Here is an 18,941-nt window from a genome sequence, read left to right on the forward strand (position 1 = left end):
TCCACATCAACGATAATATAGCCATGCCCCCCGGTCGAACGAGGGTTACATGTCATATAATCGATGCCCCATTTGGCAAAGGGACCAACGGTAATGATGGGGTGTAGGTGAGCAGGTGGGGTGTGCATCTTGCGTTGGTAAATTTGGCAATTGTGACACTTGCAAACATCAAGAATGCAGTCTTTGAAGATAGACAACCAGAAATAACCAGCGCAAAGGATTTTTTGAGCTATAGCGTAACCAAACATATGACCACCACATGCCCCTCAATGGCAATAATTGAGAGCTCTTTCATCTTCCTCGATCGTGAGGCATCAACAAAGAACAGAATCGAAACCGACACGGTATAAAGTATCACCAATAATACGGTATGGTTGGGAATGATGCCAAATCCTTCGACGATCATCGTTGGTCAACGCGGACCAGAACGTGGAGGCTTGGAGATACATGATGATATCACCATATCATGGATCAAGGGTGCTAATCAGGAAAAGGGTCTCATTTGGGAGTTGTTCATCTGCACCAGTAGGGAGAGCTTTGGAGGGAAGGGAACAAATCAATTCAGCAAAAACAAATGACTTCTCAGATTTGGCCATAGTGAAGACCAAATCAAATTCTTGCAGGATAACAATCCATTTAGAATACTTTCCCTCTAGAAACTAACGAGTCATGATATAGGTAGGGTTGCATTCATAAATCACTTTAGCTGTACGTAAAAGAATATAGTTCTGAAAATGTTGAAAAGCTTGAATGGCAGCCAAAGCCAACTTCTCGACATGTTCATAACGCGTTTCAGTGTCGATGAGATTATAGCTAAGGTAGTAGACCACATGTTCATTGCCTTCGTCGTCATCATGAACCAACACCATAGCGATGGTGCTAGGGGCTGCGGCTAAGTAAAGGAAGTAATCTCAATAATAGTTCGGTGGATGCAAAAAAGGAGAATTTATGAGGATGGCCTTAAGATCATCAAAATATTTTTAGGCCACCTCATCCCATGCAAAGGGCATTCCTTGTTTGAGCAACTGGGTAAATCATGTAGCTAGCCCAGCATAGTTGGGTATAAAACGACAGAGAAATTTGGCCTTTCCTTGCAGGCTCTGGAGTTAGTGCAGTGAAGATGGATGGGGTAAATTTACAATGGCCTCAACTTTTAATGGATCCAAGAGAATTCTTTCCTTGGAGATGATAAAGCCAAGGAGTCGTCCTGATTCCACAAAGAAAACATATTTGTGTGGATTTAACCGAATGTTATAGTGTCTACAGCGTAGAAAAATCTACCGAAGATGGTCTGGGTGGTCTTGGCGCTTACGAGAATGGGCAGGAAGGTCATTCAAGTAAGGCTAGACAATGTTGCAAATATCATGAAATGCATAGGACATTTCCCGTTGAAATGTGGCTCCAACATTTTTGAGGCTGAAAGGGAGCTTCTTGTACGCGAACATACCCCATGGGTAAATAAAGGTTGTCTTCTCTTGCTCAGTCGGTGCGATATTGATATGGTTATAACCAGAAAAACCATCCATAAAGGAAAATATCACACTCTCAAGACATTCATCAATGATTTGATCAATGAAGGGAGTAGGATAGTTGTCTTTAGGACAGGCACGATTAAGATCTCGATAATCCAAGCAAACATGGATCATGCCTTGTTTTTTAGTCACCGGGACAATATTCGACACCCAGTCTATAAGGGGGATGGTACAGATGAACCTAACTTTGAGAATATTTTCAACTTCACCCTTAATAGTAGTGGCCTTCCTAGGATGCACCGGGCGAAGCTGTTGGCGAACGAGCTTTGCGTGCAGATACGTTGGTATTTCATGCACCACAATGTTAAGATCGATGCCAAGCATTTCTTTGTAAGACCATGCAAACACATCATAAAATTCCTAAAATATATGAGTATATGTCTTATTCTCATCCAGAGAACAAGATACCCCAATATGAACATGTTCAATGACACCGATTTTGATAGAAAAGTCAATCGGTATCATTTGGGTAATATTACCCAAATTTCCTTTCAACCATACTTCATGAGTAACAGTCGGTGGCAGAAATGGAGAAGAGGACTCTTTGAAAGCGTTAGACATGACCGTCAGGTGAGGCAGTTATGAGGAGCAATGATGGGTATCGATCCATGGAGGTTCCTCGAGAGACATGACTTCCATGATACCTTCATCGGCGAGGAAGGTCTCATTTAAGGGATCGGATGATTCCAAAGTGCCAAGCCAGGGGGATTAAGAATACATATCGAGAGAGGTCTTCGACATATGAGAATCATAGGATGCAGAGTTTGAAGCTGAAACAATTTCCACATAATTGAATTCGACGGGACTAAGTGGCATGACCTCGCCCCAAGCATCAGCAAGATTTGGTGCAAATATGACCCAAGGATTAGATTTGACTGATACCATGTTGAAAGAGGCAACATGAGGAGGTGGTAGTAGAAAAATTCCCATTAAGGTAGAATCTTTGAGGAGTCCTGCCCCCACATTCTCATAGGGAACACCAGAGTGCTTAACATACATAACGTTTCCATCCAAGGAGGAAGAAGGAAATAAAGACAGTTGATCGATAGTGACAATCTTCCCTTGATGGGGAAAACAAATCACGCGAAACAAAGAGGAGGCCATGGCATGCATGGCATGAGTCCAACTTCGGCCGAGTAGAAGATTATAATTGAGATTGTGTCAACAATCTCTACTTCGACTTTCACTGTCTCACCTTCCAGGGTGATGGCAAGGTTAGGTAAGACACCGAAGGGTCGTGAATCACGCCAATTGGAAGCTTCCAAAGTGTTCGGCTACTAGTTTATTGCAAGGTAACTAGTAGCCTTCTAGCATGCAGTTAACATGATGCAGGTGGAATCACCTTCATCTATGACAGTGCAGTGGATGGTCTTCTCGTTAATGATTACCTGAATAAGAAAGGAAATTTGAAGAGGGAGCCGCAGAACATGGTTCTCCAAATCGAAACAGATCAAATTAGAATCAGTGGGATTGATGCCCCTGATAGCTGACAACAAATATTTCCGCTATGATGGGCAGCTTTGGAGTACCTCAAGAGCCGACATGGCTGATGACGGCTGAGCCAAATCCTCAACAATATTATAGTGTTGAGTGGCTCGGGCATTGGGATTATACGAGGATTTCTGCAACACACCTCGAAAGGATGGTCAAGTAGCAGAATCAAGGTTAGGGCGCTCGATTTGCAGAGGTCAAAAACTCGGGGTGGAAGAAGAAGGTGCAACTTCTTTTCCTTTCCCAACTGCCAGAGCTGGAGTTTGATAATCTTTCGATTGGGTAGCCACATTAATGGGTGTGCTCATTATGAACACTTGAGATCTAAAGGAAGCAGATCAGGGTTGGTCTATCATTTAAGTCTGCTGAGACAAAAATGGGCTTTTAAGGACAACAGGGGTCCCTTTGAGCAGGCAACTAGCTTCAGATCATCATGGAAAATCCTTAATATAGTGATCTTCCTTGCAAATGAGGCAGGGATAATTAGGTTTCCGTTGTGAAGATTCACCAACAGACGATTTGGGAGGACCCTGTTTTAGGTTGTCGGCTTTAGCTTTTCCTTTGCCTTTCTTTTTTCCTTTCGAGGATTTGTTTGCTGTGGTAGACTCAACACCATGGACCTCTGAGGTTTTACCAAGGCCTGGCAGATTTTGAGATGAATTATTAGGAGCAGCATTCGAGACTGACTTCGGTTTGGAAGACATTTTAGTGGGGGTCTGGGATACTGAACCAATAACTCCATCAACGGGAGGAACAGCTGGTGACTTTGATGTTACGGGATCAGATGATGACCACGAAGCATTGGGTAACAATTCGTATAAGATGCCATACTGAGAGTAAACCAGATCCAAGTATTGGGCACAGGTAATGGCTTGCTCTTCAGTGACGTATCCACCCATATCTATATCACGAGCAATTGGGGCTACGAACGATTTGGTAAACCATTCAGTGATAAACGAATCAGCTATCTCGAACTTGATTAGGTGACGTCTATGTCTCCATTCATGGATATGATTAGAGATGTGCATCGCAATATCTTGCTTAAGAAATGTGAGAACATAGGTGTCAGTTTCATAACAAATCAGCAACTGAAAATGTGTGAGTAAAGCCATGGCTAACGAATTAAAGTCATGGAAAGTACTTTGAGGTAGCTCGATGTACCATTTTGCTGTGGCACCAGTGAGGGTTCGTTGGAAAAGACAAATCAAATGGAATCTTCCACGTATGAGTTTGAGGAGCGCGAGAGGTGATATGTCATCACATGGGCCTGAGGATCTTCTTTAGCTTTTCCATCGAACTTTGGGCAATCACTTGGTATCTTGGACAGCACCGGAGGCCAGTACGGCAAATGAAGAATCAGATCATTTGTAAGACGCGATACATCAGCAACTCAAGTGTAGCCAAGAAAGGTAATTGAGTGTTAAAAGGCATGGGAGGTCGATAATCGGGCCCAAAAGGAGGAGCCCATCCATGCTGGTAAGGATTTTGGCCCCACAGTGGGGGATTTTGGCCATATGGCATCTGAGGCTGCCCCCATTGCGGATTACCTTAACCAAAGGGGGGATTCAGACCTTGAATACCTTGAAATTGTCCATGCATAGGTTGTTGATAGGCAACGTATGGGTTAAAAGGTTGTTGAACCTGTTGACCTTGGACATATGGGTATGGGAACTGTTGTCTTGGAACATAGGGCTATTGGGCCAGTTGTCCCTGAACAATATGGTTCTGGACTTGCAGTCCTTAGGCATAAGGTTGATACACTTGTTTCCCTTGGACATAGGGATTTGGTACCTAGTGCCCTTGGCCGATAGGATTCTAAACCCGTTGACCTTAGATAAGAGGATTATGCACCTGCTACTACAAGATTTGACCTTGACCCTGTACCTGCAAGGGTTAACCTTACTGATATGTATACAAGGGTTGTTGCTACCTGGGTTGGTTTTGCTGTTGCAAGGGTTGACCTTGTGGTTGCAAAATTTTTCCATGGGGCTACAAAGGCTGGCCCTGCGAGGTTATGGGTTGAGAGGTATGCAGAGCATATTGCATCTGCTACTGTGTGGCCTGCTGCAACTATTGAAAGGACTGACGTTGCATTTTTTGCAGGTGACCTTGCTGTGGGATAATCTACCCCTACTGTTGCATGGAAAGCCCTTGCTGCAACAAAGGTTTCCCTTGTGGTAACAAAGGTTGCCCTGGTTGGTGAAAAATCTATCCTTGTTGTTGCAAGGGTACTTGAACAGTGCTCGAGAAATTACCAAACTGAATTTGGTCATATACAAGCTGGATGTACTGCCCAAGTTGGAGGGTGTAAGGTTGATTCACCAATCCTTGAGAACCATATGGAACGTAAGGATTTTGGTATTAGACTTGAGCCCCATAGGGCTGCTGGTACTGAACATTGTTTGATCCGAACGAACCACCAGGATTCCGAACCTTTTGGTACTGGACATTGCTTGATCTAGTAGGATCAGCAAGGTTGTAAATAATACCAGAAGCGGGCTAGTTTATACCAAGCATGTGAGCCTATGAGCCACTCATATTAGTGGCACCTGACACCATAGAGACATTCAGGTTTTGTCCCCCAGGTGGTGGCACAATCTGGCCACTGACTAATGGGATAGAAGAACTGGCAAAGACAATCTTTGAAACCGTCAATTGTGACTGACGCGTAACTAAGATCGATGATACAAGAGTGTTTGGGATGGTGGGTTGCACCGGGACTGAAGTAACAACTAGTTGGGAAGTCATGTTCATGACGAACGGATCTGACGTAGTCCTGGCACATGATGCCCAAACAAAAGTATGGTAGAGTGATGAGGCACTAGGTGTGCCTGAAACTAAGTGTCCCAAAGACACATATCCGGGTGGAAAACTAGAGGAAATACCTTCTAAATAAGGGAAACCCTCGAGAGGGAACTGCAATTGCAATTCTTCCCCCTCAATAGTGTGTGGAGTAGAAACTTTGGACTCATCTAGAAAACTAACTGGGGCATCGCCTGCGGGTTCCATGTCTGAAAACAAATGATGGCGAATGGTCGAACGTGTACTAGGGGATAGTTACAAAGGAACACTCGGTTGGTCATACGGACTGTAAGGACACTGTGGTGATATCTCAACAATGTCAAACAGAGGGTTCAGAGGATAGATAACCAGTCCCCAGTGGAGTCGCCAATTTGTGGTGAAGTAAAATTACAAATGCGGACACAAACGAATTCCTCTAGCTTGATAATGGGTCTAGCCATAACAGATACATTCTATGGAATATTTCCTTAGGTTAGAATCAATCAATAGGGCCTACCTCTTGGTCGCTTATCCTTCTTGATGATATCCTCGCTTTCTCACTCCAGCAATCTCTTGCTTCCTTCTTCAAGCTCCTGAAACAAGTAAACAACAACAGCACACAAACATAATAATAGAAAAATTGCAATTCAACCTACTTAATGAGTCAAGAAGCATCAAGACATGAATATGTAATATTACAAAACATGTAGGAAATCAATCAATAGTTGCATATCTTAATATCAAAGAGATATTACAACCACTCATCTTGACATCACAATCTTCCTCTGACAAGACCAGGTTCCCACACACTTGTGCTAGCATTCCATGATGGCATCAAACAACAATAGTTTAAAGTCTCTTCCCTTTAGACTTCACTCCAAACCAAACACACTTCTCCCTCACACAACTAGATGGCTACAACTAGTGATAGCTTGCTTGTCTAATAAAAATAGTATACTCACACTCAACCAACAATCTAACTAACTTGTGGTTGGGAAGAAGGGAGGTTTATATAGGAAATATGGATGGGAGCTGGATCCTCTTCTCATGGGAGAAGGACTTCTCCCTTGAGGTAGTTCCATCATTATAGGAGAAAGGAACCCAAACTGTCGTCCTCGACCCCATCTGGCCAAACCATTTACCAGACTTCCGCTACAAAGCTTCTAGAGCTGGAAGCTTCGGCTCTAATTTAAAAAAAAAATCCATAACAGGACCATCATGACTGGAACACAGCTTAGTCGCACCAATGGGCGTGGGGAATAGTGTTAATCTCTACACATCAGTGCTGGGGGAGACAAAGGTCATTAGCACCAACCTTGTAAACTAGGCAAAAAATAAGTTTTAGGGGAAATGGTGCAAAAGGGAAATGATCTACTCATGAAGAGGGACACAATGGGAGTTTCTCCATGAAGGTAAAGCATGCGGGGTTCACTGTAGAGGTCCTCTAGGATCAAGGAACAGGGAGTACAGGGAAAATGACAAAATGTTGTGTAACACCACCTCATATTGAGTAGGAATTTCCTCTCTTTATATTGTTATGTCTGCCATAGGTGTAAGCCCTTCCATTTCCTTGTGTGAAGTAGTTGTATTTCACGAGAAAGGCTTTCCAATCCCTCATAGGAATGGTTTCCTTTCAATATTGCCTCTAAAGTTCTGATTTTGGCTTGCAAGTCCTTTATTTTTTTATTTTTCCGGAACTATATTTTTCCTGATAATAAATGAATACAATGAAGTGAAGGACAAAGTGACTACATATATATTCTTCTTTGTGGCCTTGTAGATTTTCCTTAGGTTCTGAGAAGTAGCACTAGTCTTGGGAGCTTGTATTCTAACACTTGGAGTTGTAACCCTTCATTATTCTTAAGTTGGAGTAGAATATCCCCAAAATTTCTCCTCTCCTAATTTTTTTGTTGTAGTAGAGGTTTCAATCTCTCCTTCCTTCATCCTTGTTGGTTCTTGTGGTTCAGGAGAACATATATCTTCTCCAATTCCTCCCACTAGTTCTTGTGTTTCAATACGGCTTTTATCTTGTCCAATTTCACCTATTGTTTCTTGTGTTTTTAATAGGGCTTTCATTTTATTCCTCTAGTGCTCCAATATGTTCCTCTTCTTCTATTTTGACTGTTGTATGCTCTAGCATTGTAATAGGGGTTTCTATTTCTTCTAAATGTATCCATGTTTCAGCATGTACTTCTTCTTCCATCCTTGCTGGTTATTTTGTTTCAAAGGGGGTTTTTTCCTCTTCTTTCATCCGTGTTGGTTCTTGTGTTACATCAAGGGCTACTACCTCCTGTGTAGTATTTGATGTTGTTTCTTCCATATTTCCATATATTTTTCTATTTTTCCTAGGCACAACTGTTTGTGTAGTGATTTTAGTGATCCACCTCAATCTCATTATTAGGGGTAGGCTTCCAATGATATCTCGATCACTATCATTTCCTTCCATGGTCTTCTGTCTCTATGGCCACAACTCAATAATTAATCCCATTTTAGGATTTGTTACAACTTCCAATTTAGGGAAGGAAACACTAGTTACTTTTGGTGGAGTTATAGTGGAAACAACTTTTGGTGGAGTTGCAACAACTGCAACTTCCAATGGAGCTACAACAACTGCTACTTCTGCCTTGGATCCTAACCCTAGTGTTTGCATAATGTCATTATAGGTGTGACCATCCCTTTGGAGTGCATGCTCCATTAGAAACTTGATTAGGTAGTGATGATAGAGGGTTTCTTTTAGCCCGTTATATTTTTGAACATTGGAGGCCATGTATTGTAGTGTCCTCTAGAGGAAGAACAACATGTTGACCAAGCGTTGGTGTCTTAGGTGGTCCAATAGCTATAAGTGATGTTGATATATGACCCCATGGAATCCCTCACATGTGAAGTATCTTTGTATGATGAAAGCTACATTTTCCCAGGGTTTTGGTAGATATTTCCTATTGAAGTCATTTCCTTTCTTCATTAAACCCTCTCCTAGCTCAAGAAACTAATCTATTAATTTAGGCTTTGGCTTCATCTAGAAATACCATCATTTTTAAATTTTTCGCAGCCAAAAATGTGTGCCTATGGTGTTTTCATCAACATGGAACACTTCTCCTCTTACTACAGACCTACCATGCTAAAAATTTAATCCAAATTCTAAGGTGATGACATTATCATACCCTTGCAATTGCTCAACATACCCTATCCATCTTATAGCTTGAAAAATTTACCAAATGTTGTAATAGGCCTATAATAAGAGGGTTATTGTGGGCTATTTCTAATTCAGTGAACCTCTCATTGTTCTTTGCCAATGTTATGACAATTTACTAAATACATGTTTGAATGAATAATCGACTGGAGGTGATGATTTCTAAGTGAGGTAGGGATTCATCGATCGATGTAGATTGTGTCATAGGATAATGGTGGTGGTTGAATGTTATGGTGAGTGATGCATGCAGTCTTGTTGAAGTAAGTGACATATTCAAAAGGAAAGACATACCTTTCACTACTTATTGTGGATTGCCATCCTTTTCCAAGTTGGTGGTGTCATCTTGTTAGGTCTCGTACCATTTATGATGTCAACTTGTTTGCAAAAGTGTTGTTGTCCATGTTGGTAAAGGTGTTACAAAACTAGGTGTTGGAGCATAGGGTGTTGCAACACTGTTTGAACCATTATCACAGTAGCTTCTCCAAACCAATGTTGCATGATTCGGTCTAACCAGAAGGTTGGTGGTGATGTGTTGTAGCATAGTCATTGCATTGGCTTGGAAAGTGATGTAGCATAGGCGTGGAGTCAACCTATCAAAAGGGTGTTGCGAATATATGTTATAACAACCATGATGTAAAAATCATGTTGGTTATATCCCATGGATGGTGTTGCAACAATTGTATTGTAGCAATGATGTTGCAACAACAAGGCCATACCCTTTTGCTTCTCATGCAATTGCGGAGAACAATTTATTTGTAGCTTAGAAAAATATAAGGAACCTACTGATCTGAGTTGTACAAATATTGAGATTAAATGTAGGAAATTATGTGGAACACACAGACAAATATAGCAGATATTACAATAATAGGTGAAAACCAATCTTCTAATAATAAATGAAATAACCAAATAACATAGAACATAGAACACAAATTAGCTAGAATGGTGGTAGCTATGTTTGAACAGAGAGAGATGACGACTAGATGCATTCATACAATATATCACAAGAGGATATAAGAATGTCCTTTTAACATAAATAAATAACCTTAGAGGTCCTAAAACCTAGCCCTAGTAGATGAATGGCTAAAATGTTTGTGGGCCCTGAGGTGGTTGGTTGGTACATCAACTTCTTAGGGGCACAACGTTTGCATACAATACTGATTTGGGGTTAATGAAAGCTCATTGGAAAAAACCATTTGAGGACTACTAGTTTTAATTGTGACTAGTGTATGCAAAGCTAGCTTCTAGTCCTTTAAATTTCCAAAAAACATTGTCTAGGGCCTCAAAATGGGCCTGAAAGTTTGGAACCCAAAAATCATAAAGAAGGTTCCAAGAGGATAGATAACCATTAATCTAAGGGAGGATGTGGATGGCTACCAATATCCACCTAGATCAATGCTCCCTCCTTAGAAAGCAATGGTATCCATTGTGTTAAGTTCCCTCATTAGATGGGGAAACGTTTTCTTAATTTGGCTCTTGGTGAGTCACTTCCCTTGGTGAAGAATTTTCCTTGGTTTGACAACCTGATAGAGTTGTTATGTGTTATTAGTGGGTATTATTTGTCTTTGTGTCCCTAGCCTGATACACTATAGCCTATTTAATGTATTCAAGATTGATTTTTGTGGGGGCCAATTTCTCGGTTTCATCCAATGTGTCCAACAAAGGGTGAAAATATTATGAAAACATCTCCACATTAAATATTGGGTGCAAGCCAAGGAAAGGGGGAATTCTCAATTCAAAAACATTTTCACCCACAACCTTTGTGATTGTGTAAGGTCCATATTAGAGTTGTTTGAGCTTGCTATAGGGGCTTGTGAGGCACTCTTTTTGTAAATGTAACCACACCTTATCAACAACATGAAACTTATGTAGAACCTTGTGTTATTCATGTCACTACTTGTACTTGGCATTGGAATTTTGCAGGATATCATGGACCTATTGTTGGAGGTGTTATATTTGTTCAACAAATTTAGCTTCCCTATCTTCCTCAACCTGAGCATGGGAGGACTTTGTCTGTGAAGATGTAATGGACATAGTTGCATCAGTTGGGGCCAATGGTTGGAACCCAACAACTCTTGAAAAGGCCATATGGAAAATAGAGCTAAGTAGCGCTCTATTATAGCTACATTGTACATATAGAAGGATTTTGTCCCATGTGCACAAATTCTTGGAGTTGTGCATGTGCGAGATATGTACAATCATCCCATTGACCATTTTTATTTTCCCCTTTGATTGGGGATGAAAGGTAGTTGATTTGGTCAACTTGGTATCCATGAAATACCATAGGATGGATGAAAAGGGTGTTGAGGAACCTATTGTACCTATCTGAAATAATGTTCAGGGTAACCGAAAATGAACTAAAACACGCTCAAATAAGAGTTTAGTAGTGGCTTCTACCATGATACTCTTCTTGCATGGTGCCAAGATGGCCATCTTAGAGAACCATTTGACAACCACAAATATGCAATCCTTAACATGCTTTATGGATGGAAAGCCTGACATGTAATCCATGGATATTGACTCCCAAGGCTTATTTGGGGTATGTAGAGGAGTGTACAAGCCCTGATTATTGATGGTTGGTTTAGTAATGGCACATGAAGTGCATGATTTGATATACAATTGGACATCTTGTCGAAGCTTTGACAAGTATAAATACTTCTAAAGTACTACCACTATATTATCCACACCAAAGTTCCCTGCCACCCAACTGTAATTGCCTCCTATGTCATCTTGGGACATTAGCTTGAAAGAACAAAAAGGTGGCCTAAATAGCACAAACTCACATCTTGGAGGTGGAAGTCTGGAACTTTCTTGCCTATGATCAACATCTGGTATGTGGTAGTGAAATCAAAGTCATTGTTGTATAATTGTGGCCACCTAGAGGTCTCGTTCCCACAAGGGTTAAGAAATATGGTTAGCACCACAACTGGGGGGCAATTGAGGTAGTATGCGACATGATTGGTTCTACCCTTCTTCTATGCGAAGTTCAAATGGAATTGTTGCAGGTATGTGGACCATTTTTATGGAAATCATTGTGTAACTTTCCTTGTTTTTGCATAAATTGAAAATTCCTATTATCAGTGTGGATGATTGTCTCCTTCCCTAGAATATAATGCTTCCATTGTCAGAAGACTTGCACAATGGATTACATATCCTTGTAATAGGTGGTATATCTCTAGAAAATACTAGCGAGTGTTTCACTGTGATAAGCCACTGGATGTCCTTGTTGAGTGAGGACTATAATAATAACATATTCACAGGAATTTGTCTCAATCTCAAATGATTGTTACAAGTTTGGCAACGCGAGGACTGGTGTAGAGCAAAGGTGGTGTTTTAAATCCTTGAATACTTTTTTCTGTGACTCAAATTGGGAAAAAAATTATTTTCCTCCACCATTGGTAAATCGACTTAAAAGGCAAGCGATATAAGAGAACCCCAACATGAACCCTTGGTAGAAGTTAGCAAGTCCTAAGCATCTACAAAGCTCTATTAGAGTCAGCAGGGCTAGCCAATACTAAATGAATTGGATCTTGGATGGGTCCACATGGACCCCATGTTCATCCACAATATATCCCAAGCATTAAATTCTTTGAATGCCAAATGTGCATTTCACCAAATTGGCACACAAATTGTGTTTCTACATGGTGCTCAATACTTGTTGAATGTGCTTTAGATGTTTTATCTAGGTTCTACTAAATATGAGGATGTCATACAAATACACAACTATGAAAGAGTTTCTGAATGACTACACGATATAATCCATCATCGTCAGCAATGCTTATGGAGAATTCTTCAAGCCAAAGGGCATGGCCAACCACTTGAAAAGGCCTTTTTGAGATTTGAATGTTGTCTTCCATACATCGGTTTGTTCAATTAGGACTTGGAGGTAGCCTGGCTTCATATCAATATTACTAAAGAACTTGGCACCCTTAAGCTAATAAAGAAGATAGTTTCATGGGGATTAGGTATTTGTTCTTGATATTGAATTTTTCCTCGTCTCTATAACCAATGTAGTGTCCCATGTCCCATCCTTCTTCTACACAAACACAATTAGACTCCCACAAGTTGAGGAACTCGGTCAAATGTGGCCCTTTTGGATGGGATCATGAATCTAAATTTTTATTTCCTAATTATCCAAGAGATAGCATTTATATATTGGGACATTAGGTAAAGGAGAACTAGGTATCAAGTAAATTGATTGTTTGACTTGACAGTGTAGAGGCACCCCCATAGGTGGAGCAAAGATATATCTACATGTATGTACAATCTTGTCTACCCACTTATGTTATATAAAGAGGCCTGATGCAGAAGTTGTGGTGGTTGAAATGACGTTTCTTTCACCTTTTGACTAAACCATGAAAATAATAAGCTTTGCATCCTAAGAGATTACCTTTAGGCACTGTTTTTTTGGGATCAATGACATTGTAGTAGTTGGGACTACTTCTGGTATCTTGTAGAGATGAAACTATGGGGATGAGACTCATATACGACATGACATTTACATATAAAAGGTTTTCCTAAAATAACATTAAAAACTTCAAGTGGGGAAACATCACACAATACCTCATCTTTGAATGACTTGATGCCATAGGACAAGCAACATTGTTGTCTTATATATATGTCTTGTCCATAGCTAAACCAACCAATGGTTTATGGTTGGGGGTGTGTCATTGTAAACAACTTAAATATATTTATGACCTTGACTAACATCACATTCTTTTGGCACACATTGTCAACGATGAAATGGAGTGGGGTCCCTTTCACCCACTTCTGTGAATGGAAGAGGTGTTCCCCCTCTTCAGGCTCCTTTGGTTTTTCTAGTTGGATCTTTGATTCTTGATGGTTGCACTAGATTTTACATTGATGATCCACTTTCCTTTATCATGTTCTTAATCAAAATCAAACTTGGAACCTATTTCATTTTCTTCCAGCTTTTCAAACAGTTATTGTTTTGAGTGGCATTCATCAGTGTTATGCCAAGGGATTTTGTGGAACTCACATCACTTTCCAGTTTCTTTTTTTGACCTCCCATTACCTTTCTTCATCTGTGAGTTGGGATGGTTATCTTGAGATTATATATGCTTGTATTGTCCCTTGTTATTGTTAGGTAAACTTGACTCAAGATAGAGTCAAAGTTGACCAGGTTAAATAGTGATGATTTTGGGGCACATGGTATTGTGCACCAATAGTATTCTGCCCGTGGTATTATATGTAATGGAGCCTATAAAAGGCTGGAAGGACTTCATTGTAATGCAAGACCTGGAGGTGAGCGGTGAAGGCTCACTTGGTCAGATTGGCCGGGGTTTTGGCCAATGCTAATAAGATCTTATTAGGTTGGGTTTCTCCCCGGATTTGGGGTTTTCCCAGATAAACATTTGTGTTTATGTGTTTATGGTTGTTGCTGGTTATTTTTATATTTATTCCTCTCAGTAATTATTTATGTTATGTAGTAAATTTCTTAACAACTGGTATCAGAGCCAGATATTGGATTCAAAGGGATTCTTTGATGCTAGGGGTTTATAGTGCCTAATGAGATCAATGCAGCCTTTTTTTTTTTACAGATCTGGGTCTGGAAATTAATGGTGGAACAATCGTATGCGGAAGAACCTCAAGTAGAATGTGTGGAAGACAGTGCCGTAACTGCCAGGGATCGCAGTGCATTTGTGATATTTACCGGTTTGGAACATGTTGACGAATTGTTCGGGATTCATGCGGATATTTAAAGAAGGTTGAGAGATACCTTTGGTAATATTAAAATTCAAGGCTGATTTTGTTCAGAGCTTTTTTCGTAGGGAATCGATAAGGGATATTTCCTATGTGTTCTATTCCATGTTGAAAGATGGAGTAGGCGCGAGCTGCATGAAGGTCAGCAGAAGAAAATTGTTCATGCGGCTTCGAAAATTGTTTGTTTTCTGCTACGTGAGGCCACCGATGCTGGAATCTACGAGGTTCTCGTCGGGCTCGTAGTTGGAGCGGTTTGATAGAAGTTTTTGAGCAAATCAAATTGAGAGAGGATGGATCAGAATCATAGCAGCAATAAACAAAAAAAAAAATTAATGAAGTCAAAATTATTGCATGTAAATGGGCATACTACTGTAAGACCTGATAAGGCATGTGTACCCCTCGGTGATCACCAGTAAACTCTGGTTAGACCTAGGTGATAGGGGGGATGTCGGGTTAACAATACCCCGGGTAAAAACTCTGAGTGGGGTAAGGGCTAGAGTGAGCGGCCATCTCACTTAGCAGGTTTGGCTGGAGTTAGTCAAGGAACCCCAAGTCAAGTTTAAGGGGGGAATTGTTAGGTAAACTTGACTCGGGATAGAGTCAAAGTTGACCAGGTTAAACAGTGATGGTTTTGGGGCACATGGTATTGTGCACCCATAGTATTCTGCCCGTGGTATTATATGTAATGGAGCCTATAAAAGGCTAGAAGGACTTCATTGTAATGCAAGACCTGGAGGTGATCGGTGAAGGCTCACTTGGTCGGATTGGCCAGGGTTTTGGCCAATGCTAATAAGATCTTATTAGGTTGGGTTTCTCCCCAGATTTGGGGTTTTCCCAGATAAACATTTGTGTTTATGTGTTTATGGTTGTTGCTGGTTATTTTTATATTTATTCCTCTCAATAATTATTTATGTTATGTAGTAAATTTCTTAACAGTTATTTGAGTTAGGGTTTCCTTTCCCAGGCTTCTATTGTGGTGGATTTGTAGACCTGGACTCCTTCTTATTACATTATCTCAATTTATACTCAATTTTGACAGCATATCGATAAGTGGATCCCAGTGAGGATATGTCAAGAAAATACATCTTTGTTTGGATGTACATATGTAGGCCACTACAATAATTCAATACTAGGTGCTACTCATAGTCTCTAATGCCCATATTTGAGCACAAGGTATGTAAATTATCAGTGTACTCCAACATCGTCTGGTCTCTCTCCTGTCGCGAAATTGTCCATCTCGGGCATTGGTCATCATAGTTCCCTACAAGGTAGAATTCCTCCTTAATGGAATCAACAAAGTGACCCAAGTTGTTCCTACATTGAAAATTGTAGAATCATATTTTTTGTGTCTCTCTTAGCTTCCTTCCCACAAACCTTTGACATGGGGAATAACTTTCGGGAATGTGGAGGTGATCTTCTCATTTACAATTTTTTTTTGACAGAGTAATAGTTGTATAAAATATTAACATTTTACCCGAATCATGTACATATATTTGGCCTTATAATAAGGGGATGTCAAAGTTAACTTATACCTTGAAGGATGTCATACCTAAAAAATTTCTGCTTGTTGAAGGGGTCTCAATTGTTGTTGGAAGTCGTCAAAGGATGTGGGCAAAATTTTCCATCATCTCATTCGTATTTCACACTAATGCTTCCTCAATAAACAACTTGATTGTATCTCTTACTCCATCATATCTATTTTTTCCACCATGACAGGCCACTTGGGTTTGTGATAGCAATCATTCCCAAGTGAAACTAGCTCGAGACCCAACTCTCTATACCTTGACCTCAGTTGGGACATGCATTGAGAAACACCAAGGAGATAATTTATTTGATGTGATTGATAAAGGCTATACAAGGAATGAAATGAAATGGGGGAACATGAATTGAACTCATACAAAAAGATATAACATATATTACAATAATATGGTGAAAAACCAACTTCTATTAATCAATGAAATAACAAAACACCATAGAACACAAATTGACTAGAACGATGGTAGCTATCTCTGAAAGATGAGAAATTGTGGATATATACAGTCGTAAATTCTATCAAAAGAAGCTGAAATAATGGAAATTTAACATAAATAAAGAACCTTAGAGGTCCAAAAACATAACCCTAGAAGATGAAACATCAAAGGTTTGTGGATCTTGAGGTGGTTTGTTCATACATCAATTTATTAGGGGCATTATGTGTATAATACGCATTTGGGTGTACAATAGGTCAATGGAAAGATCTATATGAGAACTACAATTTTTTACTGGGGCCTAGGGATGCCACACTAGATTATGGATCCCTAAATTGCCAAGAAACATCATTTAGGGTCTCAAAACGACTGCAAATGTTTGGGACCTAAAAATCATAGAAAACTACCAAGAAGATAAAGAACAATTGAAATCGGGAAAGAAGTGGATGACCATCAATATACACCTATATCACTTGAAAATCACATGAGTAGGAGTATCCTAACATAACCATCACAAAACCAAGTGCCCAAGTGCCAAAGTGTTGCTTTTTAGGGGTTTTCACAAGTGGATTTTTTTATATGTCCTTTTATTTTTTATTTTTTTGTAAATGAATGTAAGAAGAATTGCTTGACAATGATTCATCCCCTATAGATAATCTCCATGTTATTGTTGGGTCATCCTTCACTAATCTTCCTTAATAAGGGTTATTTTGACAATGGTCTATGATATAACTGAAGTTAGTGTCCATTTTCCATTAGTGGAGTTCTTTCCTCATCAAATTTATGAATTTTGATGGCCCCATTGTCATACATAGTGTCAATCTCATAAGGGTCCAAGCTAGTGGGTGAAACTTTCTTTTGAAATCCTTGAAATTTGAATCAAACAGTAAGGACCAATCTCTAGCTGTGAATCTCTTCTGCTTGATGAAGTTGTCATGATATTGAGCTCTTTGGTATTGGGTCATTGTTGTCTGATGTAGGGTGGCTTCACAAAGTTCATCCAATTTACTAATTTGGAGAAATCTCTGTGTTTGTGCTTTTGATAGTTCCATACCAAGTTGTACTACTATCCTTAGGGTATATATTTCTATCCATATTGGAAAAATAACACTCTTCCCAGAAACCAACTCAAATGGTGTGTACCCAATAGTAGTTTGTAATGTTATTTGGCCCATAGTGCTTCTTGAAGTCAATCTACCTAGTTCATGAGGTGCATTCAAACAATTTTTGTTATAATTTCTTCAAGGATCTTATTCATCCCTGCAACCTATCCATTAGCTCAGGAATGGTATGGAATTGTTATACTATTTTCGATTTTGTATGTTCCCATAAGCTTATCAATGAGCCTTGATGTAAATTATGTTCCTCCATCGATGATGATATCCCATTGTATCCCAAATATAGTAAATATTTCCTCATGGAGAAAATCAGTTACTGCTTGCTTTATTGCAGGTAGGAGTGCCTTTGCTTCCATCCACTTTGTGACATAGAGTATGAAAAATAGGATGTAGGAATTATCAATAAGAGGGATTGATAGGTACAACAAAATAAAGATCGAAGGGTTCTATTACTAGCTATGGTTATAGTGGAATCTCTTTTGATTATATTATCCTTTCAATGCATTGACTATTATCACACCTATTTACATAATTCTTGGCATATCTGAAGATTGTGATCTAATATTACCCTTAACATAGTACTTTGTATCTGGTCCTTGTTTTTGCAAAGTGACTCCCACAAAGGCCATCATGGAAAGCCCTTAATATGTCATTGATCTCATCCTCTCACACACATTTCTAGATAATCAGATCTAGCCCTGTATAGAAGAGGCATCTATTGATGCGTGAAAATATCCAACTTTTCTTGATGACATTTTGTTTTTATTTTAGAGATAGGTGATGTGGGAGTTTTCATAGTGTCCAATTAGTTAGAAATACATGTAAACCACAATTATTTAGTAGATATTGCAAAGATATGTTCATTAGAAAATTAATCTTTAATAGGTGGTTCGTTCTCATCTGTTGTAATCCTAGAAAGAAAATCTACCACTACATTATCTTTTCTTGGTTTATTTAAGATGGTAATGTCAAATTATTGTAAAAAAAACCATGAATAGTTAACCTGCCATTAGTGATCAGTTTTTTCATTAAATATTTAATTGTGGCATGGTCAATATGTAATATTTGTTGGGAGAAATTGTCATTGATGTCAAAGAGTGAATGGGCCAACATTTGTTTGATGATATGCACGCATAAGTTA

The sequence above is a fragment of the Pinus tabuliformis genome, chromosome 4_2 (genome assembly GCF_031772625.1).
Source record: "Pinus tabuliformis cultivar Carrire ecotype Pingquan chromosome 4_2, CPIR1, whole genome shotgun sequence".
Lineage (NCBI taxonomy): Eukaryota > Viridiplantae > Streptophyta > Pinopsida > Pinales > Pinaceae > Pinus > Pinus tabuliformis.